The 17,061-nt window shown below is 50.7% G+C and overlaps 1 long non-coding RNA gene across 3 annotated transcripts; it reads right to left on the bottom strand.

Annotated features, from left to right (window-relative positions):
* Window positions 1–1,784: 1,784 nt before the first annotated feature.
* LOC114220511 (uncharacterized) lies at window positions 1,785–10,203 on the bottom strand. 3 transcript variants are annotated; one of them, XR_003611568.2, is made up of 5 exons: window positions 10,137–10,203; window positions 8,245–9,858; window positions 4,585–6,801; window positions 3,792–3,997; window positions 1,785–2,883 (listed from the first exon to the last, which is right to left on the bottom strand). It is a non-coding gene; the product is annotated as an uncharacterized LOC114220511 (long non-coding RNA). The 3 variants fall into 3 exon arrangements; XR_003611569.2 differs by lacking the exon at window positions 3,792–3,997; XR_015766635.1 differs by lacking the exon at window positions 1,785–2,883 and having other exon boundaries at window positions 3,232–3,997.
* Window positions 10,204–17,061: the final 6,858 nt, after the last annotated feature.

Raw genomic sequence — 17,061 nt, 5'->3', positions numbered from 1 at the left:
GATTCCCAAGGTGAGTTTCTCAGCCCCTGCCTCTACCTCCGGGTGCGACTCACCCTGGAAAACCTCCTAGGCAGGTGGATCCTCATGGGAGCCTTTCCACAAGATGGCAGGGAGAGTGGCCGTCAAAGTTGCCTGCCTTCTGTGAACACCTGATTACCCACCGATGCCTGTCAGGGGAAATGTGCCAGTCCTCCACACCAGCCACCACGTTGGCCCTGATGGGACAGGTGGAAGGCAGACCCATCTGGCATTAACCACGCTGGGCCCGCTGGGTCAGAACTTTGGAGGAGATTTGTCCCCTGAGAAGCCCCAGAGCCATGATTTTGAGTCTGGAGCACTGGGATGGTGCGCTCATTTCCTCGGCTGCCAGAATGGGGTAGCACACACTGGGGGGCTTGAAACACAACAGAAATTCATAGCCTGCCAAATCCGGAGGCCAGACACCCCAAATGCCAAGGTGGTGGCAGGCTCACGTTCTCTCTGAGGCTCTGGGGGAGAATCCTTCCTTGCCTCTCCTGAGTTCCCAGTGGGGGCTGGCACTTCCTGTCTTCCCCTGGCTTGGCACAGCACTTCCTTCCCCTCTGCCTCCTTCATCAGGGGGCATTCCCTGGTGTCTCCGCCTTTCCCATAAGGACACCAGTCGTACTGGATTAAGGACTCACCCTCATCAAGTATGACCTCATTTTAACCTGATTACATTGGCAGAGACCGTATTTCCAAATAGATCCCCATCGCGTTCATAGGAAAGAGGGGCCATATGTGGGCCATGGGCACCGAGCGGTCCTCTAGGGCCAGCAGTGGCTCTTGGTATCTGTGGCCCATGGGGTTCCACAGTCAGAGCAGAAATGCCTTTCTTACCTCTAGTAATCAGCTCCTAGTCCCCCCAGGGCAGGTCAACAGTTGTCCCCAGAGCAAAAGCCCATGAAGGAAGCCTGTGCTATGTGGCACGTGAGGCCAGCACCCTCCCCTGCCGGCCAGGTGGTGACTGACGCTCTGATCTCCTGGGCAGATGAAGGTCAGCACAGGGATGAACGTGGTCAGCTTGCTGTGCTCCAGCCTCGGGATATGCACCTTCGTGGTGGAGCTGACTGCCGGCAGCAGGTACGCCCAGGTGAGTGCCTCCGCCCCAACAGGCAGGGCCAGTAGAGGGACCAGAGAACAGGCACCTGCCCTTTTGTGCACCGTGGAATCCTGGAAACCACTCCCCAGAGTTACTGGTTACCAAAGCTGGAACTGGGGAATGGGATTGAATGCTTTATCCATTAGCTCAAGCTCACATACCTACAGAGTGCAGGAGGCAGAACTTGACCCAGATCTGTCTGCTCTGGGCTTTACCCAGGTAACTGGGCTTCACCAGTGTGTGTCTCCTTCTCCTGATTGGGGTCCAGGGCAGATCAGCAGGTTGACCCACAGATACATCGTGCGGTCACCACCATGGCCCCCCACGTGGCAAGAACAGAGGGTGGGAACACTGGTTGCAGTCCTGTCTGCTTATGTCCTAGGAAAGGACCGGGCAGGACCAGGCCACTCTTCACAGTGGGGTCCAACACACCACGTGGGTGCGGGAGGCAGAAACACACCATCCGCTGCTGCCCTGTCCTGACCCTACTGCCCATAACCCCAGACCTTCCCCCGCAGTCCCAAGACTCCCCATCCTGCCTGTGACCTCCAGTGTACCGGAATCTTCACATGGCCCCATCCACGCTTTCCTTGCCAGGAAAGTACAAATTATTCCTCCTACCCCCTGCCCCAGACCCTTGTGTACTGCATCCGCCTTCCCTCTCTCCTCCGTCCTTCCTGTCTTCCTAAGTCCCGAGACCCCGCAGCTCTAACTGTGCTCCTCCCTCTCTCCCCTTCCACAGCCAAGAATCTCTCACTGTCTACACCACCTCACCTCCCATCCGCTCCCCAGCTCCGGTATGGAGGTCACCAGGGATCTAATGCCAAATACACTGGGGACACTACCCTTTTTGCTGTGGGAATTCTGAGTGGCTGATCACGTGGGATTTGGAACTGGACAGCTTTAACTTACCAGCTGGGTGTCTTTGTTTTTCTCTTTCTTTCTTTTTCTTCTTTTCTTTTCTTTTTTTTTTTTTTTTAAGATTTTATTTATTTGACAGAGAGAGACACAGAAAGAGAGGGAACACAAGCAGGGGGAGAGAGAGAGGGAGAAGCAGGCTTCCCGCAGAGCAGGGAGCCCGACGCGGGGCTCGATCCCAGGACCCCGAGATCATGACCTGAGCCGAAGGCAGACACTTAACGACTGAGCCACCAGGCGCCCCTTTCTTCTTTCTTTTCTTTCCTTCCTTCTTTTTTTTTTTTGACTTTTTAATCACTTTATTTTTTTCTTTCAAATTCATATTTAAATTCTAGTTGGTTAACATATACTATAATATTGGTTTCAGGAGTAGAATTTAGAGATTCGTCACTTACAGTACCTGATGCTCTTCCTAACAAGCATGTGGCTCTGTTTTTCTGAACCCCTCTTTCATCCTCTGTGAAATGGGGCTAAAAATAGCATCTACCCCAGAAAGTGATTGGGGTTTAAATGAACACATAGCAGGTGCTCAGTCGATGGCTGATGACTGCCCCCTCTTTGGAAGCTTCTCTTCCTTTACCCATCCCCATACCAGTCTTCAGCCCAGTGCCGAGTGCGTGCTTTCCTGGTCTGACTCCCAGGGGTGCAGACTGAGGGCCCTCCTGCTGCCGGTTTCCCAGGTGCCCCACAAGAGTCTCCTGGTCCTGCTGCTGCTCTCCTCCATCCTGGAGCTGGGCATCACTTCCTTGACCACCTTCCTGGGCCTCCGAGCCACCTTCTGCTACACGTGGCCAGTGAGATCTCGGCGGGACAGGACAGGAGCACCTTCACCCTGTCCCCAGAGCCTGGATGGGGTAAGCAAAAGGAGGAGGGACAACATGAGCATTGGGGTGGGGGGAGGGGACAGACACCTCTCCCCTGTACCCAGTGTGCAGTGGCCGGGGTGAGCCCCACTGAGTCTATACTGGGGGGCTTCTGTGCAGTGGCTGTAGTGAGCCCCACTGGTCTACACTGAGAGGGGGGGCTCCTGTGCAGGGGCCAGGGCGAGTCCCTCTGGATCTACACTGGGGGGCTCTGTGCAAGGCCAGGTGAGCCCCTCTGGATCTACACTGGGGGGCTCTGTGCAAGGCCAGGTGAGCCCCTCTGGATCTACACTGGGGGGCTCTGTGCAGGGGCCAGAGCGAGTCCCTCTGGATCTACACTGGGGGGCTCTGTGCAAGGCCAGGTGAGCCCCTCTGGATCTACACTGGGGGGCCTCTGTGCAAGGCCAGGGTGAGCCCCACTGGTCTATACTGGGTGGGGGGGCTCTATGCAGGGGCCAGGGCGAGCCCCTCTGGATCTAAGCTGGGGATGCTGCTCTGGGGATTCCTCCAGGGTGATGCCTCTGGGAAGCTGAGTCTCTGCTGTAGAGGATGCCTACAACAGCTCATGCCCCTGGCCCTCATGACAGGCCTCCAGGGGGCAGGAAAGGGATTATGATGCCCGTGCCTCAGTTGAGAGTGAGGCTCTGAGTCTGAGGTCACAGCCAGCTCTAGAATCCAGATATGGCTGCTGGGCAACCTTCTTTCCAGGGGATGCCACAGCTAGAAGCAGAACTCAGTGCAAAGCCCACAGTATGAGGGCCAGGCAAATGCTGCCTGGCCTGCCAAGGGGGAGGCCTGGGTCAAAGGGGAGCAGGCTCGGAAGGATCTGAAAGGATCATGGGATCGCAGGGGCTTCAGGACGAACTGAAGGCAAGTAGCCTGGCTCTTACCTCCTCTCCCGACTCCAGTACCTGGACCCAGCTGAGGACGTGCCCGTGGCTATAGCAGTCTCCTGAAAGCCCAGCATAGCAGGTGCAGCAGCCCCCAGCCACTGCCTGAGCCCCAAAGCACCTGCTGTTCCTGGGAGCTGAGCCTGTGAGGACTCTTCTCCAGCACCCGGCCTCTCCAAGGCTCTGCTGTCTCTGTATTCCTGCCTCTGCAGGGTTGGACCTCCCAGCCTCACAGATCACTACACACACACACACACACACACACACACACACACACACACACACACACACACACACACACACACACACACACACACACACACACACACACACACACACACACACACACACTGGCATGGAGACAGGCCTGCACTTGGGGTCTTGGAAACATCCCCCAACATTGCTGCTTTGTTATCAATAAAAGGTTGACATTCATCTGGGGTCGTATCTGTCTGGATGTAGTGACTAAAGTTGCTTGTCTTGTCCGTGTGTGTGTGTCTGGGGACCCTGGGCATATCGTGTCCACATGCAGATAGACAAGCAGGCATGATTATCTGCCCATTCCTCACTGAACGACCTGATTTTGTTTCTCAAGCCCCTGCTGCTAAATGAAAAGCCATTAAATAGAAATATTTTTGTAAACACGAGTGGGAAATGTACAATACATTCCATCCATCCCCACCCAAGGACACCAGGCAACTCTTAGAAAAATGTCCAGTGAAGACAAGCATATAGGTAGCAAGCCCTGAATATAAATACACTTATTTAAAAAAAAATAATTGTTTCACTGTACCTCCCAAGGAAGGAAAGCATTTCAGATGGATGGTGGGTGGAGAAGGAGAGAGGAAGTCCCTCCTGAGAGTTCTTCAATATCTTTCCTGATTTGGAAGCTTGGTGAGTCTAAAATCTGACAGGATAGAGCCAGCGGGCTGGAGACTCAGGAGGAGTTGCAGTTCCAGTCCAATCTGCCAGCAGATTGCCCTCTCTCTGGAAGAGAGTCAGTCTATGTTCTGTTCAGGTGTTCAACTGATTGGATGAGGCCCACCCACATTATGGAGGGCAATCCATTGATTAAATGTTAATCTCTTCCCCAAAAACACCTCCAAAGAAACATCCAGAAAAGAGACCAAATATCTGGACACTGTGGCTCAGCTAAGTTGACACAGAACATTAATCATCACAATACCCACTTACCCCAGGCCAAGGCATCCCACTTCCTGTGGTGCTATAACCCACTCTCCTCAGAAGAAGCCGGTAGAAGTCTCGGGAAGTAAAATCTGTGTTCTCCGACAGATTTGCTTGAGAAGAATCCTCGTGGAGCAAATTCTCATGGACAAAATATATGAGCACCCCCTCTGTGCCAGACTTCCATACAGGTGCTGGGGAGACAGGGGAGGACCAGGCAGGGTGGTCTCCCCCAACAGAGCTCGGCATCTAGCTGAGATCACCAGGAGCTCAGCCATTCCTGGTGCTCGGGGGATTCCAGCATGGAACAGGAGCACAGAGGAAGTGACATTGAAGCTGGCATCTGGGGAAGGACTAGAAGCCCCCCAGGCAAAGGAAAACGGGGGTCCTTCAGGAGAGAAACATGTGCTGAGGGCTCACAGGAGATCAGGTAGTCAAATCAGAGGATAACATGGGAGAGGTGGAGGCTAGCTCTTGCCCTAAATATTCACTCCCCAAATCCTTCCATAAAACAGAGCCCACGTTTGTTCGGCTCGCCTGGTTTACATCTGAAAACAGTGTGAGGAAAAGGGCGTGTGTCTGATGTCAGGGATTCTGATGGACCCAGTGATGTCATCCATAAGGTTAGCAGCATCCTGCCCCAGCAACAACAGGGGCACCAGGCTCCATCCCAAATCTCTACCCATGCATCTCAGTCCCTCCTCCCAACATGTGACACACAATTGGCACCCCATTTCACACTAGAAGAAACTAAGGCTTGGGGAGGTAAAGTCACTGCTCCCCAGTCACACAGCCTGGGAGCACAGAGCTGAGACCATCAGACTCCGCAGCCAGCTACACGAACACTCAGTGTATCTCTGAGTGTTGGATCCAAAGGATCCAAGACTGGTGGCGAACTGGCATGAACCAGATGCCTCACCCTGGCAGAGAAAGTACCGTTGATCTGTTGACAGACATTCAGAAGAGCATCGCTCCCTGGTGCCCACCTCCATCACGTGACAGCAGGTGGCACAATGCACACGCCAGTACCTGGGAGGTGCCAAGGTACAGGGACCACGTGTCCTTGGGACAGATCTAGCTTACACCTGTCTTCCTGGTGTCCCACCTAGATAAAGGCTCCCGTTTGGGTGATAAGTTATCAGTTCACAGTAGCCCCTGGGAAAGTTGTTCTTGACATTCGGAAAGCCCCGGAAACATATGACGAGAGGCCACCAGGAGGTGGTGTGGCATCAAGTACCGAGCTTGGGCGGCCACTGAGATTGCTGGTCCCAGTGGATCAGCACTGCTCAAGGCTGCACTTAGAAAGATACTTTTTTGAAGAATGGAACAGAACTGGTCAAAGAAGGAACAGCCAGGAAGACCATAGACAGAGACACCAAGCTGGTGCCTTCCTGGGCCCTTCCAGGACATGCACTGACAGTCACTCCTCCAGGTGTGCTCACCCTGGCCACAGCACCAATCGTGGCCTCTGGGAGCTTCCGAAGTTATCCGCCATGTTTTCTTAGGCTTACCAACAGGACAATGTGACCTGGCAGAGACCGTCCTGTCTGCAGTGCGGACCAGAAACACTGGGCAGGCTTCAAATTAATCATCTTCCAGTATTCGTTTAATGTCAACTTAGGATGGGAAGAAAATTGTTTCCCCACAAATAAAAATGGAGTCGTATTTCATGCAGCAAACAGAACCCTAGTTTCTTTGGAATGGTCTCTCCTCTCCTGGTTCTCCTCTCGGGCATGTCATAGAGAACCAGCGCACACCCCTCCGTCGCCAGCAGCAGAGGAGCAGACAAGTCTCTCTGTATTGTTGTTCTCTCTGTAGGTTCTTTCTGTTTAGGAGACATTTAAAGGCTTGCAGCTACGATCTTGGTAAACAGCCCTTTGTTGTGCATTAGCTGGTTTCAGAATCTGGAATGACCGGCAATGCCCACTCCAGGGCCCCCCCCCCAGACAGGCCAGTGGACGCAGCAACTTGCAATGTACATCACAATATTACCCCCTAGCCCCTACCCTCCAGGACATGTGCCCATGCTAGGGAGGAGAAGGTTTTCTTTCTATTTAAGGGTATTACCTATGTAAGTACTTACTTACCTGTTTAAGAGTATTTTGACAAAAGGACATGAATTTCCTTTCCACCAGCTCTGTGAGAATCTACAGGTGGAAACCTGAGTTAACAGGCAGATTTCTGATAAATCCCTATGGGGTTTCAGTGTTCCTCTAAGTCAGTGCCTGGGGAAGCTGCCTGCCTGCCTGGACCTTCCTCCTCCAAGAAGTCCTCTTTGATATTCCTTCATCCTCAGGAACCTCAGCTGCTGAAACCCGATCGGTTTTACCCCTGGGCCTCACTTGCCTACCTGGGTTGGCTGCCTCACAGGCTTCAGCTGGACTCAACGCTGTCTCGAGGACAGTGTCCCCACCTTACACTTGTTTGTGGACCCCATGACACCCAGAACATGCCAGGCAACAAAGTTTGCTTGAATCGATTCTTATTTGTTGACTGATTCTACATTCCTTTAGAGAAAGTCCAGAAACATCTTGAACAAACTCTTTAGTTTACACCCAAAGCCCCCCACCACTCATATACATTTAATGATTTTTTTAATTTAGAGAAAATGTTGGGACTCTCACCCATTCTTAACTATTAACTCTTAATTCCGTTAACTATTCTCTCTTCTCATCTCTTCTCTATCTTATTGTCTACTACGATTCTTAAGAAATTCCCACCACAGTGTGAGCTAGACATTGCCCAGAAATTAATGTTACATTATCATAACAACTGGCCTGTGGAAAGTTAACAGAATTCTCCTGAGGAATCATTACCAAAAATTGTGCCCACTTGAAGTTTCAACTTCATTAACTCATTCATTCAATAATTATTTATTGCACAACTACGAAGTACCAAGTGTTAGTCTGGACTCTGAGAATACAGTAACAAACACAACAGGAAAAATATCCCGTCCACAGGGCAACAACATTCTACCCAATGGGAAGTAATAAACAAGGAAGCAAGTAAAATATATTAATTTATTGTAACTAAAGAACAAGGAAGGGTTTGTCCACCCAATCTGCCTCCAATGAAGTCATGGGGCTGATGGGGCACCATCCCTACCAATCACATCTGCTCCAAGAGAGGGTGCAGTAATGGCCACAAGACTATCCCCCTTGAGATAGACACCTGAGCGTAAGCCAATACCTTCTATTCCAGTTACCACAGCTGCGTAACACACAACCCCAAACCCCGTGATGTAAAACATCCACTTTATGATACTCACAGGTCCTGCGGTGCAGAACTTGGGCAGGGCAAAGCAGGGAGAGTTGTCTCTGCTCCATGATTTTGGGGACCTCTGCTGGGAAGATGCAAAGTTGAGAGTGACCTGACAGGTGGGGGCTAGAAGCATCTGGAGGTATCTTGGCTCGTGCCTGGCAGATGATGCAGCTGTCAGCTGGGACACCTTCCTTGGCCTCTCCATGTGGTTTCTGCACACAACGATATAGGCTTCCTCACAAGATGGCAGCTGAGTTCCAAGAGTGAGTGTGCCATGAAAGCCAGGAGGAAGTGCATGACAGTCTTATTGTCTGGCCTCTGAAGTCCTACAGCAACAGTTCTACCATTCTCTTTTGGCCGAGGCAATCACAAAAGTCTTTCCAGGTTTGCATGCGGGGGAGATGTAGACCCTCCTCCTCAAGGGAAGGGGTGTCAAGATTCCACTGGAAGAAGACTACGTGGATGGCAGATACTGTTGCAGGCAACTTTAGAAAATGCAATCTTCTACCCCTTTGTGTCTAATCTCAAAAAAAAAAAAAAAAGCGGGGTATCTAGATCTGCCCAGAGCCATCTTGCAGGTAGAGGGCTAAAACCACTCAGGCACAGTGATAATATCTGAGTGTTGTGTTATATTTTATTTTGAACGGAAAGTAAAAGAGCAGCGGAGTAACTCTTTAATGGATCAGCTTCTGCTCTGCACGGAAGGCATAACTTTCTTGATGACCTGAAATTTCTGCCTCGGGGCTTATTCCTGATGTAGGTCAAATGGCAAAATCAGAGGCAGGCAGGTGTGGGTGAAGGTGCACACACTTTGGGAGCAGAGTCCTGCCTCCAAATCCTCTCTCTGCCTTTTGCCCGCTGCCTGTTCTTGGACAGTTTCTTTCTCTGTAAACCTGGGTGGCAGGAGCAACTTCGCCAGGGAGTTGTCAGGAGAATTAAATGAGATAATCCCTGCACACACTCTCCGTGCTTGGTGGCCACTCTGGACAGAATCTCTACCATCTGAACTTCTGGGGAAATTGCTATGGTTTTGTGTATTTTCCATCCACTGCAATAAAATATCTTCTCATCAACATGGCCACAATTTTTACATCCTTGAAATTTACCATAAATGATATGCTTTTAAAATCTGTAAACATATAAAGGATCTTTTGGGGGGAACAGATCTGTTTGTTTCTACAACGGTCCTTGGCTAGAGCAATCTTTGGGATGGGAGATCAGAAAAATGAGCCTGGCTGATCCAGCGGGGGTCAGGGCCAGCTGTTCCATCTTGCCCCTGGAGAGCTTGAGGGCCTTCTGGAAGGTGCATGAGAGGAACAGAGAAGCAAGACTGTTGACTCAGGGGAAAACTCCTCTCACCACGTCTGATCAGGGCTGGCTGCGGTGCCTGGCTAGAGTGTGCAGAGGTGGAGTGAGCCGAGAGTTCCCGGCCATGGGGCCCACAGACCCCATCCTCAAACAGAGATCTTGCTGGTCCAGGCTTCAGGAAAGGGGCTTCGTAATTTGCAACTGGGTCTCCAAGGCAAAGTCTCCGGGGATTGCCATGGAGATGAGGCTGCCATCTTGGTTGGGGGAGGCATCCCACCCTGGAGGAGATATCACACTGAGGAAAGGCCAGAGCCTAGGAAAAACAAATAGGGGAAATGAAAGTAGAGGAATTAGCGAACAGGGAGGAAGGGAAGGGAAGTGAGTCACTGTGAAACCCTGCAGTTATGTAGGTCTTGGGAACTGAGAATCGTGGGTGTGGGAATGGAAGTGTCTGTCTATCTGTCAAGCTCTCCATCCATACATAAGGGTGAGGCCCCCTACTGACACCGGGGCCTGTAGCTCGGCCCCCTAAACCCAACCCCATAAAGCTCAGCGCCCTAAACCCAACCCCATAAAGTAGAGATGACTCACCGCCATGGTGCCACAGCCCCATTTTGAGTAATGTCCTGAGCTCAGGTTCTGCCACTTCCATTCTGCAAGTCATGTGACCTCTCCACAATGCTATTTCCTCACCTGAAAAAGAGGGGAAATGATTTCTGCTCAGCCTTCCTCTAAGGGAAGTTTTGAGATTCAAGTGTTTAATATCTGTGCCCCAAGACAGTGTACATGCCCTCAGGCAGGGAACCACAACCGCCCCGTTCCCTGCTGTACTCCGAGCTCAAGCCACAGGGTAAACGTTCAGTAAATATTTGGTGGGTAAATAAATGACAGGGTGATGGTGAGCTTGGCCCTGCCCTTTCTGGGACAGTGAAGCAGGAAAGCTCTTCCTGAACCACTGATTTCCCCTACAGGACGCTGCTCCTCAAAACATGGCCCAAGGACCAACAGCAACAACCCCTGGGAGCTTGTAGAAATGCAGACTCTCAGGCCTACCCCAGAAGCTACCAAGTCTTAATGTCTGGGGTCAGAGCCCAGACTGTGTTTCAACACGCCCTCCATATGATTCCGATGCTTCCCAAAGTTTGAGAAACATTGCTGTTGGACACAGTGGGGAGAGTGAGAGATGGGGTACGAGCTGCCATGGCCCCCTCCCCAGGACCTCTCCCTCCCGCCTGGCACAGGTGTTCATTCCCCAACCCACCCCCCCACCCCTTCCCTGACCTGCCTGGGGCAGGAGAACACACTACAGATGCTGGCAGAGGGAGGAGGTCTTGTCTTTTTGGGGGGGAGCTGGTCTGCCCCTTGCTGTTTTAACAAAACCTGCGAATACCATGAGGGATCAGGAGATAAGCTTTGCAGGTACGTGAGAACTCTGCAAAGTGGCCCCTTCCCAATCCAGTCAGCTTCTCTGTCCCCTGGCAATGCCCCATGGGACAGCTGGGAGGCCTCACACCAAGGGTCCCAGGTGCCACCCCCCACACCCCCCTGCTGAGGTCTCTGCCCCCCCCCCCTTCCTGAGGACTTGAGAGTCAGCCCGAGCTGTTAGGAACAGAGAGAAGAGATGAACCTCTGAGATAAATGCTCCTGATAAAAACTGATGTGATAACCCTTGTACTGTTGCACGTTCTCAGTAGGGTCTGATCGGAGGTTCCTAGAAGCAGCAGTTCACACGTGCAAAGGGGGAGGGGAGCAGGGATTGAAGGAGGACAGCTGGATCTCCAGCAGGCCAAAGCCAAATGCAACAAGGCCAAGTGACAAAGCCTGCACCTATCCAGGAAAACCAGCAGTCCGTGTCCAGTTTCCAGGGGCTGGCAGCTGGAACCAGACGGAGGGCCTCAACTGATGGCTGGCCCTTGGGAAGAGAATGGGGACCTGGCCACACCGATAGGAATCATGGAGTGGGCAGGTGACAAATGCCCTCAGCTCTCTGTGGGGCAGTCAGCCCCGGGTGCCTGAGGGAGCCCTGGACAGCACATTCTGGAAGGGTTGTAGAGAACCACTGCTGTCTTTCCCAAAGGTTTACTGTGTTGTCATGAGAGGGACAAAAGGAGGAGGGAGACGTTCAGCCTGCATAAGAGACAATTCTGGGGAAGCTACAGGAAAACTGTCTTCAAATACATACGAGACCTCTGAGTAGAAGAGAGGGCAGCCTGGACTCATGGGACCCAGCGAAGGGCAGCACAGCCGTGCGACACCTCCCCCTCATCAGGGCCCTGTCCTCACTCCAGCCACACCCGGTGACATCCCCTTGCCAGCTACCCACCTCCCCTGGCCTTCCACACCCTCAGCTCCCCCTGCTTCCAATCCTGGCTTGGTGATGGGAGAGCAAGAGTGTGGATGTGCCATCAGGAAGCCCCAAATCCCAGCCCTGCCCTTGCACCCGTGTCACTCTCCCCTTGTGTCACCCTGCACCAGATCACAACCTCTCCCAGCCTCAGATGTCCCTGTCGGGAAAATGGGAATGTTCTCCTCTCACCTGGCACAGGTGCTCATTCTCCAGCCCACACCCTGCAAGGTGGCATCCCTTCCCTCGCTCCCTCGTTGAGCAAGGGGTGACAAGCTGGAAGCAGCCACCCATGATATCCCCTGCCCCCGAAACCCCAGGAGAGGCCTGACACCTAGTGACTGCCCAGCTAGTGTTGCTGGTGACCCCAGGACCCATTCCCTGGCCATCTCTGATCTCCATGCTTAGCAGAGGACTGTACAGGTACAGGCCCCCGACACCAGGAGACAGTCACCCCCTCTTGCAGCGGCACCCTTGGCAGGATGGAGGACCGATGGCTCAGAGAAGAACACTTGATGCATATCTTCGTGGGCGCCTGGTTTTCTTCAGTCAGCAGATCTCACCTTACATAAGTAAGCCAGGCAGTGCCGATCCAGCAGGCTCTGCCCGCTGTGTGTGGTACACAGAACACAGGCGGCCCATGGGGCAACATGGCGCCCAGCACCTCCCAGTGAGGGCACAGACCAGGATAAGCGTGAGGAGCAGGCAAGCAAGGCAGCTAAGCGTCCCAGCACTGGAACTGTAATCCTAGCACCTCAATGTGTAGCTGTGTGATTTAGGCGAGCACCTTAGCCTTTCGGTGCCTCGATTTCCTCAGCCAGATAACAGGGAGACTTCCTCTTAAGAGTTGTGGCTCTAAAATTGAACCAGGAAGAAATAGAAAACCTGAACAGACCTATAACCACTAAGGAAATTGAAGCAGTCATCAAAAATCTCCCAACAAACAAAAGCCCAGGGCCAGATGGCTTCCCAGGGGAATTCTATCAGACATTTAAAAAAGAATTAATACCTATTCTCCTGAAACTGTTCCAAAAATTAGAAATGGAAGGAAAACTTCCAAACTCATTTTATGAGGCCACCATTACCTTGATCCCAAAACCAGACAAAGACCCCATCCAAAAGGAGAATTACAGACCAATATCCTTGATGAACATGGATGCAAAAATTCTCACCAAAATATTAGCCAATAGGATCCAACAGTACATTAAAAGGATTATTCACCACGACCAAGTGGGATTTATCCCTGGGCTGCAAGGCTGGTTCAACATCTGCAAATCAATCAACGTGAGGCAATACATTAACAAAAGAAAGAACAAGAATCATATGATCCTCTCAATAGATGCAGAAAAAGCATTTGACAAAGTACAGCATCCTTTCTTGATCAAAACTCTTCAGAGTATAGGGATAGAGGGTACATACCTCAACATCATAAAAGCCATCTATGAAAAACCTACAGCGAATATCATTCTCAGTGGGGAAAAGCTGAGAGCTTTTCCCCTAAGGTCAGGAACGCGGCAGGGATGTCCACTCTCACCACTGCTATTCAACATAGTATTAGAAGTCCTAGCCACAGCAATCAGACAACAAAAAGAAATCAAAGGCATCCAAATCGGCAAAGAGGAAGTCAAATTCTCACTCTTTGCAGATGATATGATACTGTATGTGGAAAACCCAAAAGACTCCACCCCAAAACTGCTAGAACTCATACAGGAATTCAGTCAAGGAGCAGGATATAAAATCAATGCACAGAAATCAGTGGCATTCCTATACACCAACGACAAGACAGAAGAGAGACAAATCAAGGAGTCGATCCCATTTACAATTGCACGCAAAACCATAAGATACCTAGGAATAAATTAAACCAAAGAGGCAAAGGATCTGTACTCAGAAAACTATAAAATACTCACAAAAGAAATTGAAGAAGACACAAAGAAATGGAAAAACGTTCCATGCTCATGGATTGGAAGAACAAACATTGTGAAGATGTCAATGCTACCTAGAGCCATCTACACATTCAATGCAATCCCCATCAAGATACCATCCACCTTTTTCAAAGAAATGGAACAAATAATCCGAAAATTGTATGGAACCAGAAGAGACCCCAAATAGCCAGAGAAATGTTGAAAAAGAAAAGCAAAGCTGGCGGCATCACAATTCCGGACTTCCAGCTCTATTACAAAGCTGTCATCCTCAAGACAGTATGGCACTGGCACAAAAACAGACACATAGATCAATGGAACAGAATCGAGAGCCCAGAAATGGACCCTCAACTCTATGGTCAACTAATCTTCAACAAAGCAGGAAAGAACGTCCAATGGCAAAAAGACAGTCTCTTCAACAAATGGTGTTGGGAAAATTGGACAGCCACATGCAGAAGAATGAAACTGGACAATTTCCTTACACCACACACAAAAATAGACTCCAAATGGTTGAAAGACCTAAACGTGAGACAGGAGTCCATCAAAATCCTAAAGGAGAACACAGGCAGCAACCTCTTCGACCTCAGCCGCAGCAACTTCTTCCTAGAAACATCGCCAAAGGCAAGGGAAGCCAGGGCAAAAATGAACTCTTGGGATTTCATCAAGATAAAAAGCTTTTGCACGGCAAAAGAAACAGTCCACAAAACCAAAAGACAACCGACAGAATGGGAGAAAATATTTGCAAATGACATATCAGATAAAGGGCTAGTATCCAAAATCTATAAAGAACTTATCAAACTCAACCCCCAAAGAACAAATAATCCAACCAAGAAATGGGCAGAAGACATGAACAGACATTTTTCCAAAGAAGACATCCAAATGGCCAACAGACACATGAAAAAGTGCTCCACATCGCTCGGCATCAGGGAAATCCAAATCAAAACCTCAATGAGATACCACCTCACACCAGTCAGAATGGCTAAAGTTAACAAGTCAGGAAACGACAGATGTTGGCGGGGATGCGGAGAAAGAGGAACCCTCCTACACTGTTGGTGGGAATGCAGGCTGGTGCAACCACTCTGGAAAACAGTATGGAAGTTCCTCAAACAGTTGAAAATAGAGCTACCACACAATCCAGCAATTGCACTACCGGGTATTTACCACAAAGATACAAATGTAGGGATCCGAAGGGGTATGTGCACCCCAATATTTATAGCAGCAATGTCCACAATAGCCAAACCGTGGAAAGAGCCAAGATGTCCATCGACAGATGAATGGATAAAGAAGATGTGGTATATACACACACACACACACACACACACACACACACACACACACACACACACACACACACTGGAATATTATGCAGCCATCAAAAAGGAATGAGATCTTGCCATTTGCAACGACGTGGATGGAACTGGAGGGTGTTATGCTGAGTGAAATAAGTCAATCAGAGAAAGACATGTATCATATGACCTCAATGATATGAGGAATTCTTAATCTCAGGAAACAAGCTGAGGGTTGCTGGAGTGGTGGGGGGTGGGAGGGATGGGGTGGCTGGGTGATAGACATTGGGGAGGGTATGTGCTATGGTGGGCGCTGTGAATTGTGCAAGACTGTTGAATCACAGATCTGTACTTCTGAAACAAATAATGCAACATATGTTCAAAAAAAAGAAAAAGAAAAAGATAGCAGGAGGGGAAGAATGAAGAGGAGTAAGTCAGAGGGGGAGACGAACCATGAGAGACGATGGACTCTGAAAAACAAACTGAGGGTTCTAGAGGGGAGGAGGGTGGGGGGATGGGTTAGCCTGGTGATGGGTATTAAAGAAGGCACATTCTGCATGGAGCACTGGGTGTTATGCACAAACAATGAATCATGGAACACTACATCAAGAACTAATGATGTAATGTATGGTGATTAACATAACAATAAAAAAGAGTGTGGCTCTGAGGTCAGACAGCTCATGTGGATCGTGCCTCCCCCACTTATTTGCTGTGTGACCTTTGCAAGTGTCCCAGCCTTTCTGTGCCTCAGTTTCTTTATCTGTGAAAGGGGAGTAATATCAACAGCACCTGCCTCACAGCATTGTTATGAGGACTGAATGGGTTTGGAGAGAGAGTCAGAGAGAGCCCTTGAAAGAATGCCTGGCCCAGTACTGCTCGCCCCAGTGTTTGAGCCTGGGTTCACCCACAGACAACTGTGTGAAAGGACTTACATGCAAATAGATCTGTTCAGAAAATGACCCCAGCAAGCACCTGTAAGGGAGTGGGAAAGTGAGACAGGGACCAGGAAGAAGCCAAAAAAGAGTGCATGAATGACCAGGTTGCCTTCGCAGACAACTAGGGCTCGGTCCTGCTGGGGGCCTCTGCGGAGGGTAGAGAACCCCTCAGCAGCCCTTCCCCAACCCCAAGGGCAAGGAGGCTGGGATGGGCAGTAGAAAGCAAAGGAGTCCCAGCAGTGACTGTCACATCAGGCTTTTCTGAAAAATTCAGGCATCTCCCCTGGGCCCCTGAACACCACTGATAACATACTGACACACCGAGCTCAGGAGGGAGTGGAGGGTTCAGGGCCAGAATTTGCTTGATGTCTCCACACTGATTTAAAAATTTTTATAAAACACCTCCCTTCCTCACACCACCCGGGCAGGGATCTGAGACTGCCCTCTGAAGTATTTTAAGCAGGGCCCACTGGGATACAATCCACCTGGCCTTTGCAAGCATCGCCTCCAGCTGAGGACAGGAGCTCAGGAAGCAGGGAGCAGAAATTGGCCTGGAGCAAGGCAGTCGTGTATAGTCTCCTCCAGCCACCCTGGCAATGCACATCGGGCTTGGTTCTGAGTGGCAGGCCATTCAGGCCTCCAGGCTGCAGCAGAGAACTTAAGGAACCAAGAGTCGGGGGCTAGGAGAACTGAGCGAGGACGGGTCCTAGCTGCTTCTGCAGTGGGGAGCTGAGCTACTGGGCAGGGGCCCTGCCGGGCCTTCCAAGGCCCAGGAACAGGAGGGCACTGAGCCTACAGATGGAGCCTCTGAGAAGGGTCAGGAAGGTAGAGGCTGACACCTGATTACTACACAAGGGCGCAACTATTTCTGAAGACATGAAGGGACGGTGGGGAAGCCGTACCATCACCTGACCCTTAGGCAGGTGATTTCAACAGGCTGAACTCATTAGGATGTATCTTGGATGCTGTGGTACCAGCCAAGGGGCGAGAGGTATTAAGGGATTCTCAGCCCACACTTCCAGCCTCCAGCAA

The sequence above is a fragment of the Eumetopias jubatus genome, unplaced genomic scaffold, assembly GCF_037043125.1.
Source record: "Eumetopias jubatus isolate StellerSeaLion01/CBP00866 unplaced genomic scaffold, mEumJub1_p1.0 scaffold_13, whole genome shotgun sequence".
Classification (NCBI taxonomy): domain Eukaryota; kingdom Metazoa; phylum Chordata; class Mammalia; order Carnivora; family Otariidae; genus Eumetopias; species Eumetopias jubatus.
This window is presented reverse-complemented; position numbering and strand designations above follow the sequence as displayed.